Source organism: Hetaerina americana, unplaced genomic scaffold, assembly GCF_022747635.1.
Source record: "Hetaerina americana unplaced genomic scaffold, ioHetAmer1.1.p SCAF_14, whole genome shotgun sequence".
NCBI lineage: Eukaryota > Metazoa > Arthropoda > Insecta > Odonata > Calopterygidae > Hetaerina > Hetaerina americana.
In genome coordinates, this window is record NW_027286514.1 from 16,022,560 (window position 1) to 16,042,604 (window position 20,045).

The following is a 20,045-nucleotide window of genomic DNA, read 5'->3' on the forward strand; positions in this document are numbered from 1 at the left end:
CTTACAAGTCATTTTCGACAGTATTAATGTAAATTTACAGTGTTGGATTTAAGGTAAAATGCTTTATTCACCGCATGCTATGTTGACAGACAGTAACATTAATGGCAAATGCAAAGTTCCTTAAACATTTATCATGAAGGACTCCATTCAATTTACTTTTTAGTGACAAATTCATCATTTCAATTGTGTGATTTCATAATCATATTGTGACAGCATTGTTTTTATAATTATTTTCCTTGTCATGAAAAAATTTACATCTCTGAATGAATAACTGATTTTGCAAATGAATTTCTGTATTAAAAAAATATATAAATCATATTCTATTTTCACTCTTTTTTATGAATTATGTCATATGCCTTCATTCTCCTTTGTTTAACTTCTCCGAATCCATGTTCCACTAAATATTCAGCTATGGAGTATATTACACCAATATATGCCAAAATATCTGCATTCTTAGAATTACTGTCCATAGTAGGATGGCAGCAATAGGTATTTCAGAAAAATCTTCAAACTGAATTTTGATTATCTAGCATATATGCTATATATTTTAAAAGTTTAGGCATTTACAAACCTAGCCAATGAATGATTGCCATGCAATAAGATATCTTAAAATAAGTGTCCCATTGTAAATTTGTAAAATTTCTGTTTTAATCTATAGTTATACAGTTTTGGATCTTCCTCAGAGGAAGATACATTTTTTCAACTGCTTAGAAATTGAATGTTTAGGAATTTATTTTTTAATCATTTAAGTGCATTTAATATGTTGCAGAAATATTCACGTTTTATTGCTTTCTATACTTACACCACCAAGGGTATTTATGATGTCTAAGGACGAACCTGAAGATCAAGCATTCAGCACACACACGTCCTCATTGATTCTAGGCCCTAAAATTTTCTGTATTCCACTGTATATTACATAAGGTATACTGAAAAGAGATTCAATAAAATAAGTCTAATGTATGGCATACATAGTAAGGATGAATGATTTGTCAATTGGGGAGATCCACGACGTCTGTACGCATTAAAAGTACCCTGTTGCCTCGTCGAATTATTTTTTCTCTCGCCATTCAACTGTTGGAAAGACTGGGCTTTTGTGGCAGGGAAATAGCCATAGACCCATGACTCATCTCCAGCTATGAAATTTTTTAGAAAACCAGGGTCATCGTTTGGGACTTGGAGAAATTCCACTGCAACTGCAGCCCGAAATTCTTGACGTTGACGGGATATAGGAGAAAATACGACTAGACAGGATGATGAACATCCCGATAAAAAAAACTTAACTGATTGTTTTGACAAGTGGAAGAGACAACTAGGATGAGTGTGTGAGGTCCCAAGGGGAGTACTTCAAAGGGGATTGAGGCCTCCTCATTGTTCTAGGTAAGTTATTTTTCTCATACTACGGCAGGACTGGATCCTTTCCGGACAGACCTCGTAATGCCACCAATCATGCGCTTTCGAAAGTTGGATTTTCTGAGTTCGATTCGGACACCATCCTCCCTGATCAGCCACTGGTTTACTATTTGTTAAAACTTACCAGTGTACAATTACTTTCCAAAGGTCTATCGATTCTTTGTTCCAAGCAACGCTAAGAATATTGATTGAAACTAGACAAGGATTTATCAATATCATACCAATATAATTGTTACGAGATCAGCCAAGAAGTAATTGCAGCCTCCAAGGTTTGAAAGAGCTTCCACACTCCCTCCCTCCGTTCGTTCGCGGCCCCGGTCTAACTTATCCCAGAGGGAAAGAGTATCCCTATCCGTAACCTGACAAAAATTATTATTTTCACGTGCGAAGACCCGCCTGCGGTGACCCGAGTTAACCATTCGTTTTTTCTGTCGGATCTCTCCGGCAGCAGACGTCGCAAAAAAGAACTCACGAGGTGATGACCATAGTCGGGAGGCCCATGGCCTTGATGTCGCTAGTGAGTGAGATTCTTATCCATTTCCATAAATACTAATCCTCAGTTTTGCGAAGTGATCAAATGTCGGAATTTGACTTTTGAGTCAGGTTCCCTGAGACAAATTTTACGTACTATCAAAATGTTATTTTGCAACATTCAATGGCATTCCATTGCGGTTTTCCTCTCTTTATCCATAATGCCTCATAAAATAATGACCAAGAACACGTCTTCTTTCCAAGTTCTTTTGTCAATGACGTCTGTATTTGCAGTGTTATAAATAGGGAAAACGTTGAACTGCGATGTAAACGAACATATTTTATGGAATAATGGCACATAGTATTAAAATTTGAACCCTTTTCAGTAATTCATCTTACTTGTAAAGAGTTCATATCGTTGTCACGATTCAATGTCCGGCGCATTGCACGGTATTTCTAATTTGTACTACCAATAGATTCGTGTCTTTGTCATTGAAACCTTGTAGGTGTATGTCATTAAACGTGCAGTATAAGGTTAGCACCATTTTCCTTTCAGTTAACAAGCCAAATCAATATTTGTCCGGGCAATGAAGTGAATGGAGTGAGCCTCATCGAGCTTCGTTTTTAAACTCTTTCTTGCACTCGCACGGGCTATTTGGTCTTGACCAAAGACCCAGTATTGTAGATGCTGTGACCAACTTGCTTGCTGTTGAAGCTATGGCGATGTGGTACCTTTATACACTATTCCTTTTTTGTTTCACTTATCGCTTGATTATCTTTCATGTTTCGTGTAAGTTCAATCGCAACTATTTGAGGTATTGGGCTGTTCACTTCGTGATCAACTGAGTTGATCGAATAAGTTTCATCTCGCTATCCACATTTATTGTTATCGATCATTTTTTAACGTCTAATTTTTAATTCTCATCCCTAATCTTATGTCGGTGGTGAATGTACTAGTTAGGCAGGTCAGAGAAATCGGTATGTCTTTAAATTAACGGACGTTGAGACTCCAATAATTATAATATTTTAAATTCGTAACTTTCCTTGTTTTGACCAAGCATTTGTTTCAAAATTTGGCGAGTACAATAAAATAATGATGGCTTCTAATGGGTCTTCTGTCACGATCCTTACTTGCGCCAATGAATAGGCAGCTCTGAGTAACATTGCTAAGAAGTTGATGCTGCTTTGACTTTTCAAGTTTAAATTGGTATATATGTTCGTCGAATGCATATTTGAACTTCTGAGTTGGGAGTCCTATAAAAATACCAAAAATTAACGTTGGTTTGATTAGATCTTAGTAAGGTGCGCCAACCTCTTTCTATGTAATTATTACTATTTACGCATAATATGCCTTCAAGAATACTTCTCATTGCCACGAAAACCCCTCCTCCGCGTATATTACGGCTCAGATTGCGCTGTTAGGCAGTTAGTACTGTTAATGATGTTATTACTTGTACTTGTCTATAAAAAGCTGTTCTCTACCAGCTTTCCCTTCTTGCTAGGTTAAGATTTCATTTTTTATCCCTAGTTTCTCATTCTCGAACACCACACTTCCACTTCAGCCATGATCCTTTCTTTCAAAGCCATGCGTGACTTATGTACAATAGCCGGTAAAGGTCACTTCACTCACCGGGACGGTTTATACTTTCCCGTTTGGGCAGTCAATGAACTGTGAAATCTGTTGGGAACATTTCTTGGTCGTATGTGTCATCATACAGCTCTCTCTCTGAGCTGAAACTTTAACCAACACATAACTTTGAATTATACTTATGCTCCAAGTCCGCTCTCCTAAATTTTCGGATTCCGAAGTCTAATAATTGAAGGTATTCCCGTGTGGATGAGTATGTATGTTTGAGAAATATAATCTCTATTGCGGAAAAGGGTGTCATGTTTTCACACCTGAAAATTTCCTTAGACTTGATCAGGTTTGTATATATTATGATTGCAGTTCAGGTATCTTATAGAAATCCAGGGTATTTAATGGGGAAACGTTTTTCTGACGGAGGATCTAAAAAAAAACAATTCAAGAGTTTCAATCTTTATTATATATTTCATTATCCAAGGCCAGATATTTCAGACTACCAGCATCCTAGAATTCGGAAACAAAATGAGTGTTAAGTATTTATTGCTCCGTTAACAGGAAGTATTTATCAATTTGTGCTAATAGAATATTTACACCAGTTTTTCCAAATTAATCAAATAAAACATTAACACTGTAAATTAAAATTTCCAAAATTCTATTTTAAATGAAAAAGTTTGGTATTAGAATACATTTACTAACACCTTGTATTACATGATATTCTATTGCATTTATTAAAAAATGAGTAAAATATCTTACCACCACGACTTATTTGCTCGAAATATTTGCTGGTAAAACTTTTGGTAAGTTAATCCCCTCAATGGAACAGAGTCCTCCCATTATATAGCCTGAAGCAAAGAGTATGATAATCAATATGACTCCTCACACAAAAGTCCATGCATGAGTGAATAAAACTCATGGAATTTCTCCAAACCTGTCGTCCATATCCGTGATAGGACTTTATTCAATACAAGACCATGGGTTCCTCTTTCTCCGTCATATTTTTTTAAGTAATAGACCGTAGCATCTGGATTGCAGGTAACTGAAAATGGCAAAAAGGTGATGGTTAGTTCAATGCTGGAATCAGACGCGTCATGCATTAAGAGCGCACATGTATTAGAGCGTTATCTTACGTATCATGCGAATTTGATAGCACAATCCTTTTAGTAAGAATTCAATGCCTGACTCGTCATAAACAAAAAAAGGGATGGGAAAAATTAAAATAGGCAAATTAAGGGTTATCAATTTTGAATCCATCCAATTGCTAACACAGATTTTCCCTTATTACCTCCTGATAGTGTTTTAACCTTCTTTTATAGTGCACCAATTTCAACCTTCCTCTGTAAACTTTCCATATCTTCACTTTACGTCTTCCGCCACACTGCTATTACTCTATTACCATATTTGTAATTACCCATCTCAATTTATTATCTTTTATAATTCTTTCTACCCAACTCTGTATTTACATCCTTCCAATTTCTTCATTTGTTTATCTTTCTTAGTGTCTCGTCTGTAATCCATGGTCTCCATGTCCTTTTTCTAATTACAGTTCCCATTGTTTAATTCGTGGCTTTTGATAACTCTTTTTTGATATTTTTCCAATTTTCCTCTATAGTATGCGGTTTCCGGTACTCACTCGTGGTTTTCTCTACAGGCTGCTGATACTCCATTCTTGTCAATCCAATTAATGCTTCCATATTGGATTTCGTAAGCCATCTTGCCTGTTGTATTATCTTGAATCGGACGATACACTTCATAATTACCAAACTATGGCCTGAGTCCACATCTGCTTTCAGGAAACTGTTAATTTATCGTGTCATTCCTAAATCTCTGTCTAACCATGATATGGCCTATGTGATCTCTTCCTGAATCTCGAGACATTTTCCATGTATAATTATGCCTTTTGTGTTGTCTAAACTAAGTGATTGATTATGATTAACCCTCTTACAAAACTCTATTTCTTCCTCCCCTTGGCCATTTCTCGTCCCTAAACTATGCTCCTTTACCTCACTAGTATCATTTTCTTCGCCCAATCTCATGTTTCAATCCCAGTAACTACGTGTATCAAATTTTTACCTCCAGGAATACCCTCGATCATGCCTTCGAAATACCCTATGGACTTCTTCCTCCCTATGATTATATTATGCCTTCCTCCCTATTATTATATTATATTATATATTATGTATACCTGAACAATGACCAAGTTCATTGGTTTATATTTTGCGTCACCTAATGCTATTCTATCAGTCGCTTGCTCTATATTTACTACGCTTCTTCCTACCTTTTTATTCAATATTATGTCAACCTCTCGTTGGCTGTCGTCCACTCCGCTATATTTTACTCTACAACTACCACTCCAGTAATCCCCGCTATCCTTCCATCTCACCTCGCATAGACCTAAAATATCTATATTTCCTCTTTCCATCTCTCGCTTTCCTAAACCTTTAAGTAGTACCGTAGGAATGCTGTCCACCCCGACGGCCTTATTTGAGTTCATTACCTGTTATGCCCTTTTCATATCATCGTTGAGTATGCCTGGACCTATGCTATCTACGTCATACTCTCTATTTCTAACTAGCTGGTTCAAGTTCCTTAACAGAAATACTCATACAAATTTAAAAACGGGCAGATATTGTTTTAAATGTCTAATATTCTTCCCGTGTGCATAATGTGCCCATAAATCTAAAAATAGCTTGATTCTGGAGAAAAATCCCAAAAAACCTAAATCTAATTTAAAATGGTTATTAAAAATTATATTAGGATGAATTGAATGATTGCTTCCCCCATCCGGCTGTCTTTCGCTAGCTACAAGCCTCTCTGTAACATGGAAAATGTACTATTCTGCTTTGGAACCAAGAAGCTATGGTATTGAAAATAAATAACCGATGACACTGAAAATGCTTTCTTTTTCTTAAAATGCCTTTTTCGTCTTTCGTTTACAAACAGAAGATTGTATGTGAAACGAATAAGCGTGGTTGGAGAAGAACAGCATGAGTTCAGACGATGTGTAGGTAAAATAGATGCACTATGTCTTATATTGTATAGATGCACTATGTCTATATTGACAGTGATTGGCGAAAGAAACAGGGAAAAGAACAAAAACATTTATGTTACATGTATTGGCTTAGCTTTTGATAAAATTAGATGGAACAAATGAATGATGATTCTGAAAAAACATGGGATTGAATTGATGGAAAGAAGACTGACAAAAGACGTACATCTCAGTCAGAAAGACAGATTAGGGATAGCATAACGATAGACAGACGAGATTGAAATAGGATAGGGTGTTAGACAAGGATCCTGCCTGTCACCAACCCTATTTAACGTATATTTGGAAGACATAATAGCAGATTGCTTAAATGGAAGTAGAACAGTGAATAGCGAAGGTAAATGAGTGAAATGTTTCAGGTTTGCTATGGCTGTAGCGGCTGATAGTGAACAAAATGTCATAGAGATGTTAGCAGACATTAACGACAGATGTAAGGAATATGGAATGTTGACAGAGCAAGAAAAAGACTAATAGTATGATAATAGGAGGACCACGCCGGGGCATCCCCATCACTGCAATCTGCCACGTCTCCCTTACACCATGCAAACACGAAACACGTTCCATACGTCCGACCCCCTACCCGCCCCCTTCCACAGGGAACAGTTCTGCGCGCCGTGCCCGCCCTCACATTCAACCCCCCCCCCCACTCATTCTCCCTTAAACCGTCTGACGGCTTTCAGTGCGCGCTAGACCGTCGTCTCTGTCGGGGTCCCGGACTACACAAGTTCAGGGATCTCATTCTGTTTCACCAGTTTATCGCGGCAGCGAACTCGACTCACTCCAATCTCGGGAGCGACCAGCGTGTTTATCCTGAGTGTGAAGATGTCCAGCGACTCTCGATTTCGTTTGCGCTCCTCCGCAGAACACGCTCTGCGTTGTTCTTTTGTTTTGATCCCGTTCCTCAACTCCCTCGCACGCAAAAACTGGTGAAGTCGCTTTCGGGTAATTCCCGCGGTCCCCCTCTTACGGGGGAGCGAAGGACTGACGTGTCTTCTCGAAATTCAAAAGTAAAACAATCCCGCCTTGCTTGCGTGTCTCTCTCTCCCCCTGAGTTTGAAAGGCAAGAGTGTGCGTGCAAATGTTAAGTGCGCCCTCGCCGCTTTGGAATGCGGCGGAAGTTTGGTGCCGGCAGGCGGTTGACTCAAGACTGGAGACGCGAGAGTTCCTCGACGAGGAAACCCACACCAGAGGAAAGGTGAGTTGGTCCCTTACGCTCGTACAATAGTCGAGCGGTCGGATCGGTACGCTTTAGGTACAGCAACATGGGCGGTCAAATGGTCCCCCCCCCCGAATTTCTTTCGCTCGCGGCCTGTCCATGGGAAAATGGGACGTATCGGGGCGAAGCCATAACCTTTGCTGACCCTACCTGGTGTGCCCAGGGATATCCCTCAGATAATTGTTATGCACTCGCAGTGCATGATGTCGTATCCGGGTAACAGGGGGCTTGAATTAAATAGGTTATTGGAAGGAGTCGATAAATGAGTCTAGCGGGAACTTATTTCAACGCCAGACATTCATGTGTACAGGAACAAATTTACAATAAACAAAGCCCTTTGCAACTACCACCAGAGGGGCCCAGCCCATTTGCATCGCCCGATAGTGAAGCCCCGAATTACTTTACCATTCAAAGTGGCTTCAGTCATTGATTAATCATTAAGGGTCGGTCGATGACAATCAAGGGTTGGCAGATGCTAATAGGGACGGTGACTCTGCCAGTAGCCTGTGGTCCGCAGCGGTTACTACCCTCAGTCGTCACTATCATGACACAACCACTCACCCCTCTTTCATTACCATATGACTGTTGCCCAGGTATAACAATGATAGCGTGTCCTTCCGTGCAAGCAAAGCAGCAATGGAAATACGCCCGTCTATAATAAACAGAGCCGGTATTCCGCTCACGTCTTCGAAGCGAATTAAACCAGTATCTGCCTACGTCTCCTCTCTTTTCAATGGCTTTCGGTGTCGTTCTTTCCCGAACTAATAAATAGGGAGTGCATTCGTTTTCCCTGTCGCACGCCCAGTACTTCACTCCCGACTCCGCTTAGATATAGAGTAATGATTTTTTTGTGAAATAGGTTTTACTGTATCTCATTGCAGTAGAGCATTGGTTCGATTCTATTTTAACCTGTTCGAGGAGAATTTTATAGCAATAGGACAAACATATACGATTATTTTTTATAAGCTCCTGATATACGAGCTCGTAATAATAAAAAAATTCAATGTATCTTTTTATTTTCCGCAAAGATTATCTATGTCTTGGTATACATTGACAAGGAGTCATTATTCAAAGAACTGCGGGAGATGCCGCGGCAGGAACTTTAAATGGAGTCATCCGCTAATGCGCATTACAATGGAGCAATTTTAAAATGCAAAAATCATTCGTCTTGACCAGGATCCGGGTTCGAATCTCGGTCAATGGAAATGCTTTTTACGTTTTGAAATCTTTGTTATGTTTCCCTCATTACCTCGTAGTTTCCATTCGGGTTTTTTTTGTGGAAATCGTTGTCTCAGTTTTGAACTCGTGAATTCCAATTTTTATTCGAGCCCATATAAGTATAGGAAAAAGAATGGAACGATATTTCGCTATATTTGATAGGTTCTTTTGAGGGTTATTCCAAATCGAGTTGAAATATTGAAATCACTCAATCAGGAAGAAAAGAAACAATTAACAAATGTGAGTGACGAAATTTACAAAAAGGGACAATGGGCTAAAGACTTCAAGGAAACTGTAATGGTTCCTATACAAAAGAGGAGAAATAGCAGGATATGTGAGGAACAGAGCATGATATGGCTAATACTTGCATCACATATGGCTAAAACAGTATTAAGAACTTATAAAATTAAGTTTGTAAAGTAAACTAAACAGTGTGATGGGAAAATAATAATATGAATTCAGATAGGTACAAGAGGTGCGATTCGTCTGATGAGAGTAATTGGCGAAAGAAACGGAGAAAACAAATGTTCATGTTGTATAAATTTACTCAGGGAAAGCTTTGTTACAGAGCAAGGTGAGAGAAATTAATGGCGATTCTGAAAAGGTATGGGATTGAATGGAGGAAAAGAAGACTGAGAAAAGACGTATAGCTCAATCAGAAAGCCAGAGTAAAAATAGGAGGTCGGTTGACAGACGAGATTGGAAAAGGAAAGAGTGTTAGAAAAGGATCCCTCCTGTCACCATCCCTATTTGACATATTTGGAAGAGGTAATGACAGAATGCTTTAATGGATTGAATATCAGTGTTGAAAGATTGGAATGTATCAGGTTTGCTGATGATATGACTGTAGCGGCAGATTGTGAACAGAAAGTCATATAGATGTTAGGAGACCCTAACGACAGATGTAAGGGATATGGAATGTCGATAGAGCAGGAAAAAATTAGGAGTACGAGTTTAAGAGGTAAAGGTGAAAGGATTAGTGGAGCTAGAGAGCTTCAGATGTTTGGGAAGTGTAATCGATGAAGACATGTCCTGTTCCAAGAAAGTCAAAACGAGAATACCAATCGTAAAAGAGGGCTTTAATAAGCAATCGCTTTTAATGAAAAATAAGAGAGACGAGGGGGCGGGCTTCCCCTGTTTTCTTAGCCGTTCACCTGTTCTTTGATTCGTGTATTCACAGTGACATGGGGTCGTTGTTAGGGCTCTCCTTGTGTGTGAACTGGGGATAGGGGATCTGTTTTCAATTGACTCCTCGATTCGCACGATGCGTGTGTTGGCCAACATTGTTCGTGGAATGAATGACGCTTAAGTGGGTTCCGACCCGCCCCATCGACCGACTCTCTCACTTTATGCGCGCGTGCGTGTCTGCGTTGATTACTGTGTTCGTGCAGGCACGAGTTCGTCTGTCCCTCGGTCTCGTGGTTCGGGCCTACTTGATTGCTTTGCATCGGCGCGAGCCTTCATTCGCGACGGATTGGATCACACGGTGGCCGGGTCGCCCTGGTAGGGAAAGGGAGGTAGGAAATGGGGTGGAGGGGTGGGGGATTGTTTTCGGGAGGAACGGACCCATTTAAGGAGATGGGGCATCATGTGTTTGCGGAAACCCAATGTAAATTTTTCGCCATGCGTGGGCAAATTCAAATCATTTTGTATCTCTCTCTTATTATCTTCCGTCTTCTCTGTCTTCCCCACCGTTTTTCGACCACTGAATGGCATCAAAATGAAGTGGTGAGTATTCTTCCTCAGCAGCATAGCCTCTCAAGTCCCCTTTTTGTTCTTCTAACCAGTTATGCCAACTTACATATAAGACAGCAGGTCGTATAAATGTTATTTACTGGCTCTGCCGAAGTTAAAAGGACACCATGCTCCAAATTAACTTCCTGTCTCATCGCCTCGAGGCTTTTGTCGTGGATTGAATGGAATAAGCCAAGTTTGCCTTCAGGCAATGGAAGAGTGATAATTCATTGAATCACGAGGATAATTGCAAATACAAATATAATAACCATGGCAATATTTTAGCGAATAAGCTTAAATAATTAGTACACTATTCATCATATATTTTCTGCATTAATTCTCTGTTTAGTTGATTGTAAAAATAGACTTTTCGTGAATAATTCTTTTGTGCTTATTACAGCTATTATTTAACAATGTGTTTTTTTATGCTTTTTTATTGAAAGCCATCGTGGTCACCGTTCACGACTCAAATGTGCTAAGCTTCATTATGATTATAGGGCCAGTCCCAAAAGCAACTAGAAAAAATCTGCGGTGAAAATGTATTGCAGATCAAAGTGAAAATTACTTCAATTCTTCATATTGGCACCTTGGTGCATCGTCACATCGAAGCCGTGCCTCGGCGAGAAGCTCAGCACCTCGCGTTCAGAGACCTTGTCACGGCCTGTTTTGACGTTATCCATCGTTCCAAAATGGTCGCGTTTCTATCTCCTTTTAATTCTTAAGAATAAAAAGCGGACCGGCCCTGTCATATCAGGGCTGTCGGTCACTCTCACAGTGGTCCAAGAGATCACACGAGATTTCCACTCGTGTAGCCTTCTAATCTTCCGACAGCATCTTGGGGAATATCTTGGCACACACGTTTCACATCAGTAAATCTTCTATAAGAATGCGATGCACTGCGATTTTCGGAATATTGCACTCTTCTGCTAACATTGTCCCGCAAAGGCGTCGATCGGAATCGAGCATGTCCTTCTCTTTTTGCACATTTTCGTCGCATTGTGTAGTTGGCGGACGTCCAGGGCGCTCCTCTTCGTCAACCTCCTCTCTAACTTCTCGGGACATTTTGTGTCAGCGAAAAACCATTAATTGGGATATTGCTTTATCTACGTAGGCATACCCACCAATGGTTACGGTCTCTGAACCCGATTTTCCGAGCTCAACATAGCATTTCATCTCGTAACGTTGCATCGTGAATTCGTGGCGGGACCTGACGCTGACCCCTCTAGCTGAGGTCCAGTCCAGCAACGATCCGAACGCCTCTAGACAACAGACGTGGGTCGCATTGTATTCCCAAGACTTCCTTTCCCGCATTCTCCCCACAAATTGCTCCATTCCAGCCGTCCGAGTGGGCGGGAAAAATCATTCTACTTATTTTTGGGCACAAATACCTCTTGATCCCGTTCACTTTCTGTTTTCCTGCGGAGAATAAACCATAAGGAAAGGGATACGTGAGTAATTTGCTCTGCCCTTATACTATATGCTAACAAGTTTCATTCTTATTCCCTAAAATAATGTGTATATTTCCGATGAATTTCATTGTATTATTTGCATGTATATTCTTAATGACCATTAGAATCTATACCCATCATCTTGCTCCAATTGCGTGTTCATTGAAGCAAGCTGATAGGTGTAGATCGGAAGCTTTTGAAATTTGGATTTGGAGAAAGACGGGAAAGATTAAATGAACAGAAAGGAAAATAAACGAGAGAGTTCTAAGTAGGGTGAAAGTGGAGGAGGGGGATTTTTGGGAGAAATCAAAATGGGGTGGGGAAGATAGATGCAAAGTATTTTGATTGGAAAAGTAATGTTGAAAGGGTGAAAAATAGTGGGGTGAGGAAGATGGTGGAAAAGATGAAATGGGCAGAAAAGAAAACAAACTAGGTAGTGCTTTGTATGAGGGGGGAGAAGTCTGCGGGAGGATTTAATGTTCGAGGACGGCATGGAAGACATCGGCGCTGTGTGGAAGGTTTGCAGGAGGCTGCAGATCCCCCGGAGGCTCGACCCGATCGTAATCAGCGAGGATATGGTGGCACGATCTCCCGGAGAGAAGACGGAACTGCTAACTATCGTATCTCGCGAGTAATTTCTCGCCAAGGATTCCGCCGAAATCGAAGAGGAGATCGCGGCGTCGGATGAAGCAGGGGATGTTGTATCTGAAAACGCCGCGGATGTCCCCAACTTCTGGTAGAAGGACGTTATTCGGTCAATACGTCTCCTCCGTCCAAGGAAAGCCCCCGGTTCTGACAATATTCCTAATGTCGTCACTCGGGAGCTTCCGAAGGCGGCAGTGGCATATCAGACCAGCATCATAAACAACTGCGTCAGAATATCCTACTTCCCGACCACTTGGGAGAGAGCTAGAGTCGTATGTCTGCCGAAGACGCAGAGATCGGAAGTGGGTCCCGGAGAATTCCGGCCCATTTGCCTTCTCGACGGAATCGGCGAGATACTATATTCGAGCGATTACTGCAGCGGCTGATAGCGTATTTGGTCCGGGAGGGTGACAGCCTCCCGGAGGAACATTTTGGCTTCTGCGAGCAGCAGTATACGGTCCATCAACTGGTGAGGACAACGGATTACATCACGGACGCCTTGAACAGCAAGATGGCGGTTGCCGGAGTATTTTTCGTTGTCAGAAAGGTGTTCGATCTCGTCTGGCACCCTACACTCCTGTTGAAGATGAGAAATCTCCATTTCCCGACTTGGGTAAACTCAAAGTTGGTCCACTCATACGTACGGGACAGGACGTTCACTTTGTGATGGCTCGAGAAGGACTCTGGGGTGCGACGGACCTCCGCCGGCGTGCCTCAAGGGTCCGTATTCGGGCCATTGCTATTTAACATATATTTCCAAATTGTCCCTAAACGGCAAGGGAACCATTGCATCCTATCCCTGTGCGCAGACGACGCGGTTCTCCAGTACAGATCCTGGAGTAAGGAGATCGCAGTGCGGAGACTGCAGGATGCTATCGACGAATTGCTGCCGTGGTATCGCCGATGGCGCTTTGCAGACAACGCACACATGACGAAGGTGATTATCTTCCGCACGGGACGTGTAGGGCCTCCAAGGCCCTACTCCTGTCGGTGAATGGAGCCATTCTACCGTGGGAATCGTGCGTGTTACCCGTCATCACGTACGCATTGCCTGTATGGTCAGGAGTGTCGCGATCGCGTCTCGTTCGAAATTAAGTGGTACAGCGCTCTGCTCTTTGCTAAACCTTGGGGTGCGGTCGCTACGACCGCGTCTCCGAAATGCACGAAGACGAGTAGCTGGAACCCTTGGACAACCTTTTACAGAAGATCTCGGGTAAATTCTTCGAGAAAGCGGCAGGAACGGAGGTACCCCTCATACTGAAGAGTCTCCAAGTCTGGCCGTGGGACCGTCATAAGCGCCCCATTACCACCCTTGGGCAAAGCAGGAGCCCTAAAAGCAAAGAAGAAGCCAAAGCTGCCCTGAACAGCGAGGAAATACATCGCCTTGACAACCCAGAACAATTACCCCCCTTGGTAGCCTTGGCGGCTGTAAAAGTGAAATTTCGCGGCCACGCAACTTTTCGACCAGGGCGAAACACTAGGGCACGGGGACTGTTGGCTGAAATACAAAGGAGGCAGAAAAGATTAATTCAGAGTATTTTGATTGACAATGGAACGAGGAAGGGAAAATAATGGGATCGGCATGTTGTGCGGCATGAAGGGAGGAATGAAGTACACGGAATTGATTGAAGTGTCGTATGTGAAGTTGTTTTTGATGAGAGTTAAGGTAATGTATCTCGTAGTACCGCTGCATAGGCTGTGTCTATCCAAAACCTGAATTAATTGATGGAAAACCAAATGATAATGATTCTTAATTATCTCTTTTTAGCATTTCTATATTTCAAGTGGTTTCATTTTAACGAAGGATTTCTGGAAGAACGAATTCACTAGTCTCTCAAGTCAAGTTAACCGAAAACTTGGTTTTCCTTTTATCTTCTCGACCGTACGTTTTTTATGTCAACGAATGTGTGAAACACCAGGGCGGATTTAATTTTGCTTGTTAAATTTGAGCCGAGTTTGCTAAATCTATTACCACGGGAGCAGGTTGAGAATAATACTAAGACTGTGGAGCCTTACGTTGCTCAGACCATACCCAGCATCTTCAATTCCAAACCTCCTATCTAGAATTGCAAGGAAACGTTCGCGGGTGAGAGTTGAGTTATAAAGTGTTAATATTCATTCAGGAGAAGGTAGTGGTCCCTGTGGCGTATGAAAGCAAGAGTTTTTTCTTTTTAGCGTTTTTCTTAAGAAATTCGTATTCTTTCAATCATCCATGAGCTGTCATAGCCTTTTTCATCTTCCTCATCTTATATGAATTCGGAGACTGACATCCATCCTACTAACGATTCAAAAAGTTGAATTGTTTCTTTTCTACATATTCTTGAACTTGAATTGAGTTAGAAAAATGAGTGAAAGGCATTTGTATTCCTGGGCTACGTCAATAATGGTTTAGCTCATAATGAGTGATCCGACGTACTTTCAACCATGCTATCATTAAGCTATTTAAATTCGATTTATTTTCTATGGTGGTTCAATCTACCTAAAACATTTATAAGCATGTTTATGGGCCAGTGATTAGGTACTTGGTCGTTCAATAACTCCTTGGGAGATGCCGCTCGTAGTATCGGAAAATGAGTATCATCTCTATCGAAACTACTGTTAAACTTTTGAGGGATATACGAATACATGATTTCATTTTCATAGTCGATTTGAGGCAACACACACAACGTATTTACCAATATCTGTCCCTACATTTTACGGAAAAGACATCCGTTTGAAGTGTAATTGGAAATGAGACCGCCGAGAATGAAATTGAGAGGAATATGACAAGCCGACATATGGAGGTTCACATTGGTTATATCCGACTGGCATAATAACTTCCGCAGCCTTCTAATATGAACACCTTTTTGGTTGATAAAATAAATTAACATGCATTTTATTTCAAATAATATTTGTAAGGGTTGCTTCTCATCTCCTTAAACCTAATGAAGCTCTTCTTCCAACACCCACTCCTTATAACGGCTTGCCTCCGAACACCTGTTCATGATCCTACGAGAGCTAATGCAACTCCTCCGAAAGAATCGTATATAACTGAATATATCGGCGATCTTAAGCAGTTCGTGTAAATAATATGTTAATATTTTATGAGAGCGTAATTACCCACTGTTGCAATTTTACTTACCGATACCTTGGAGTTAGGCCGCCTGGGAGGCAGTTGAAGTTAGGCGGTAGGCGGTGACAGAGGCGAGGTGAGGTAGGAGAAAGCGGAAATGGGATCGCGGGGAGGAATGTGGCGTTGTGGCGTGGAATTTAAACGCCACCTCAATTATTTTTCCATGCTCAGCCAAATGGCGATAGTGGCTCGGATTTTAGGAATAAAGAAAGTTCATCCATGGCATAGTTTTGCAGAGAACGCGGGATCGAAACCGCAGACTGAAATGATGGTTCCATGCCATTTTCAATAATGCTCAACACTGTATTTTAAAATGTAGCTGGATCGAATTTTACGAGGTTAATTTAAGTTTCAAATAAAATTCAGCGTTATCTCTCGCATACACATTCCTGCAGAAGTAGTAGGTATATAATACAGAGTGTCTCCTGGTCATTATTCAGGTATACGCTGTGGTAGGGAGTGTTCGGAGCACCGGTAGCCGAGTGGCCATTACGCTATCGCTTAACCGAGCATGAGAGACCATGGCGAGTGTCGACCATATGCCTAAAATATCCTGCCTTAATTGTTCCCAGTGCCATCAGACTGCAACTGGATATCCGTAGAACTCTCTCAAGGGGTTCGAAGTACGGTGTGTGTGCATGCTGACGGTTGGGTCGATTGAGTATCTTAAGATAGGATATTTTGCACATTTTTTAGCCAATTATTTTTTATCCTATTATTTTTTTTACAATAAATCGAAGGAGAGCATTGATCACGATTCATTGAGCAAAACAGCATGGTGAGAGGTGGTAATGGTGGAGATAAGGCTTCCCTATGTCTTCTCATTGAAAAGCACTGCATTACAGAATCGATGTCATTTTTGGGATCTGAATTCTTCATTAATTCCGTGCCAACAATCATCACACACTTTCTGGGTCGGAAAGTATTTTAACAAACTCTGTGAGATGATAGATCATGATTAATCACAATAATTTATTCAGACATCTATTAATCACAAGCTGTCTGAATAAATATTTTTCTTCTTTCTCTATCTGCTTTTTATTTCATTAGTTTCCTGCCTCAATTCATTATTTAATTATTTTTACTTCCTTCTTCTCTATTTTGCTTTTGTCTTTTTTCCCTTTTTATTTCCTGACATTAATTTCATCTCTGTTAACTTTCTAAATCCTCAGCCTCAGGCTCCTACCTCGGTGCTTTTACTCAATTTGTAACCAAATGGAGTGTATAAATTGACTCTTTAAACCTCCATTGCTTGATTATATTTACATTCTTCCATTTAATTTCTCATCTTTCTTTCTGATCATCTCATAGTTCCAATAGTTTATTTTGTTTTTGATGACCCTCTTTTTTGCCAGGTTCTCTTATTTCTTCTAAGGCACTCATCTCCATTTCCTCTTCTGATTCTCCTATTCCAAAATTGCTACTTGCTATGTTTTTACCATTGGGTCAGCTACAACTGTAAAATTGATCTGATTATTTCTTTTGTGCTTAATGACATTGTTTGCTATGTAGCCACATCACATGTAAACTATGGCCTTAGTAATTTACTCAATAAGCACAATACAGTTTAATAATTTTTGTATTGCTGATTTTACCTGTGTAGAAATTCTAAAAAACCTGCCATGTACAAGAGAGTCTCATAAGTAATATAAAAGTGAAATAAAATAATTTCATATCTAGGTAAAAATGCATGAAAATGACACCCAAAAAGTTCTCTGATTCCTTGATGACTGAGTCACCTTCTGATATCCGCATTTTGTCATTTTCCTTCATTAATATTCATTCTTTATAAATGTGGTGATCTAGATGGAGGAGAACTTCATTGAATGGCAAGGAAAATTATTCTATTATTGCGAAAAGACCTACCAAAATTATTGAAAATGTCTTTCTTAAGAGTCACGAGGCTGTTAATTAATTAAGATGAGCTCTATAATTGTTGGATTCATTGAACAATTTCTCCATTTTACTAAATTATGGGTTCTGTACTTTGTGTAAGGTACCCATTTGTGCAGGATCAGGATGGGATGTATGATTTACCTATTCACTATTGATAAGAGCACAATGTTTTAATTCCCTAGTTCAACTAGTTCACATTTGATGTGGTTATTGCACCATTGCATTTTTAATTAGTATAATCTCAAACTATTGCATTCATGGAAGAAATACGTGACATTTAGATGAGACATTTAGACTATTAAGATAATTCCCTTTGAGCAACTGGTTAACATCTGCCCAAACATAATTATTTCTTTTCTTTTTTACAGAAACTTTGATGGATCTATGATGGCTGATGCTCCAGGGGGTGAGTTATATTTTAACTTTACTTTTACGAATGCTGGAAATTTTAGAATAGCTCTAAGGTTGGGAGAGGTAGTTTATGACAGGCCAGGAGAATATTTTATATTAAGTAAATAAATTGGATATACACTGTTTACATTAGACAAAATCGACAGGGTAGTTTTTACATAGTTTTTCCAAGGGTCACTTGGATAAACTATGTGAAGAGGCATGTCAGATGGTCAGCAAGCAGATGATTCTCAAAAAATGAAGAGAAAACATAACCTGAAAAGAGGGCATGGAATGGAAGAAAAGATTATTGATGAAATAGAGAATGCTAAAGATAGAATAGGTGAATAGGAGGCAAAAGTATTCAGATGACAGAACACATATGAAGGCTCATATGAAGAGGAGGCCGAAGACTGAAGACAGAAGGCATATTTGAAGAGGAGGCCAAAGATTGAAGAGGATGCCAAAGATTGAAGAGGAGGCCAAAGATTGAAGAGGAGGCCAAAGATTGAAGACAGAAGGCACATATGAAGAGGAGGCCAAAGACTGAAGACAGAAGGCATATTTGAAGAGGAGGCCAAAGATTGAAGACAGAAGGCACATATGAAGAGGAGGCCGAAGATTGAAGACAGAAGGCACATATGAAGAGGAGGCCAAAGACTGAAGATAGAAGGCATATTTGAAGAGGAGGCCAAAGATTGAAGACAGAAGGCACATATGAAGAGGAGGCCGAAGATTGAAGACAGAAGGCACATATGAAGAGGAGGCCAAAGATTGAAGACAGAAGGCACATATGAAGAGGAGGCCGAAGATTGAAGACAGAAGGCATATTTGAAGAGGAGGCCAAAGATTGAAGAGTGAAGGCACATATGAAGAGGAGGCCAAAGACTGAAGATAGAAGGCATATTTGAAGAGGAGGCCAAAGACTGAAGAGCGAAGGCACATATGAAGAGGAGGCCAAAGACTGAAGATAGAAGGCACATATGAAGAGGAGGCTGAAGATTGAAGACAGAAGGCATATTTGAAGAGGAGGCCAAAGGTTGAAGACAGAAGGCACATATGAAGAGGAGGCCAAAGGCTGAAGAGCGAAGGCACATATGTAGAGGAGGCTGAAGAGTGTAGCAGGGAAAAACAAGATGAAGTTTAGAATGGCAGAATGCATATTTGAAGAAGCTGAAGATATGAGAAGGAGCTCGAATTTGTAATAAGATATTACATATGTGGATAGCAGGTTGAAGGCTTTCAATACCAAAAATATGTCAAATAGAGCAATTTTAACAGCAGAGTCACAAGTACAGGGAATAGTAAGATGAAAAATGAGTGTGCTGAATAGATTTTATTTATTAATATCGAATGCAAGATAAAATAATACTAGAAATGATACTATTTTCATGGGTATTGCATTGTGCACGGGTATTTTAGGATGAGAAAAACTAAATTACTTAGTCTGAATGTCAGTAATATTACTATATTATGCAGATTGATAGGATTAGGGAGGAGTAGCAGGAGACCAACTAATCTAATATGACCTATTAATAAATCAAATTCATTAAAAATTTACATTCAAGAACAGTAAATTATGCCATTAAAATTTACTGTCACAGCATCTCTTTCAGTGCTTTGATTACGTGAAAGAGTATTTTACGTCAAATCCCCATGATACTAACAAGAAATTATCCATTATGAATCATCCTAAAATCTATTTATAAGAAGGTAGAATACCTTGAAATTTAATCGCAGTGTTAGAAATCCACTTCTTTCACAGCATCTTTCCATTTACTAAATATTACCTTAAGGGATAGAGGAATTTCACTCCTGATGACACACAACCCACATATGTGATAGCACTTTTAATAATAATAATAAGGAAAGGTGGT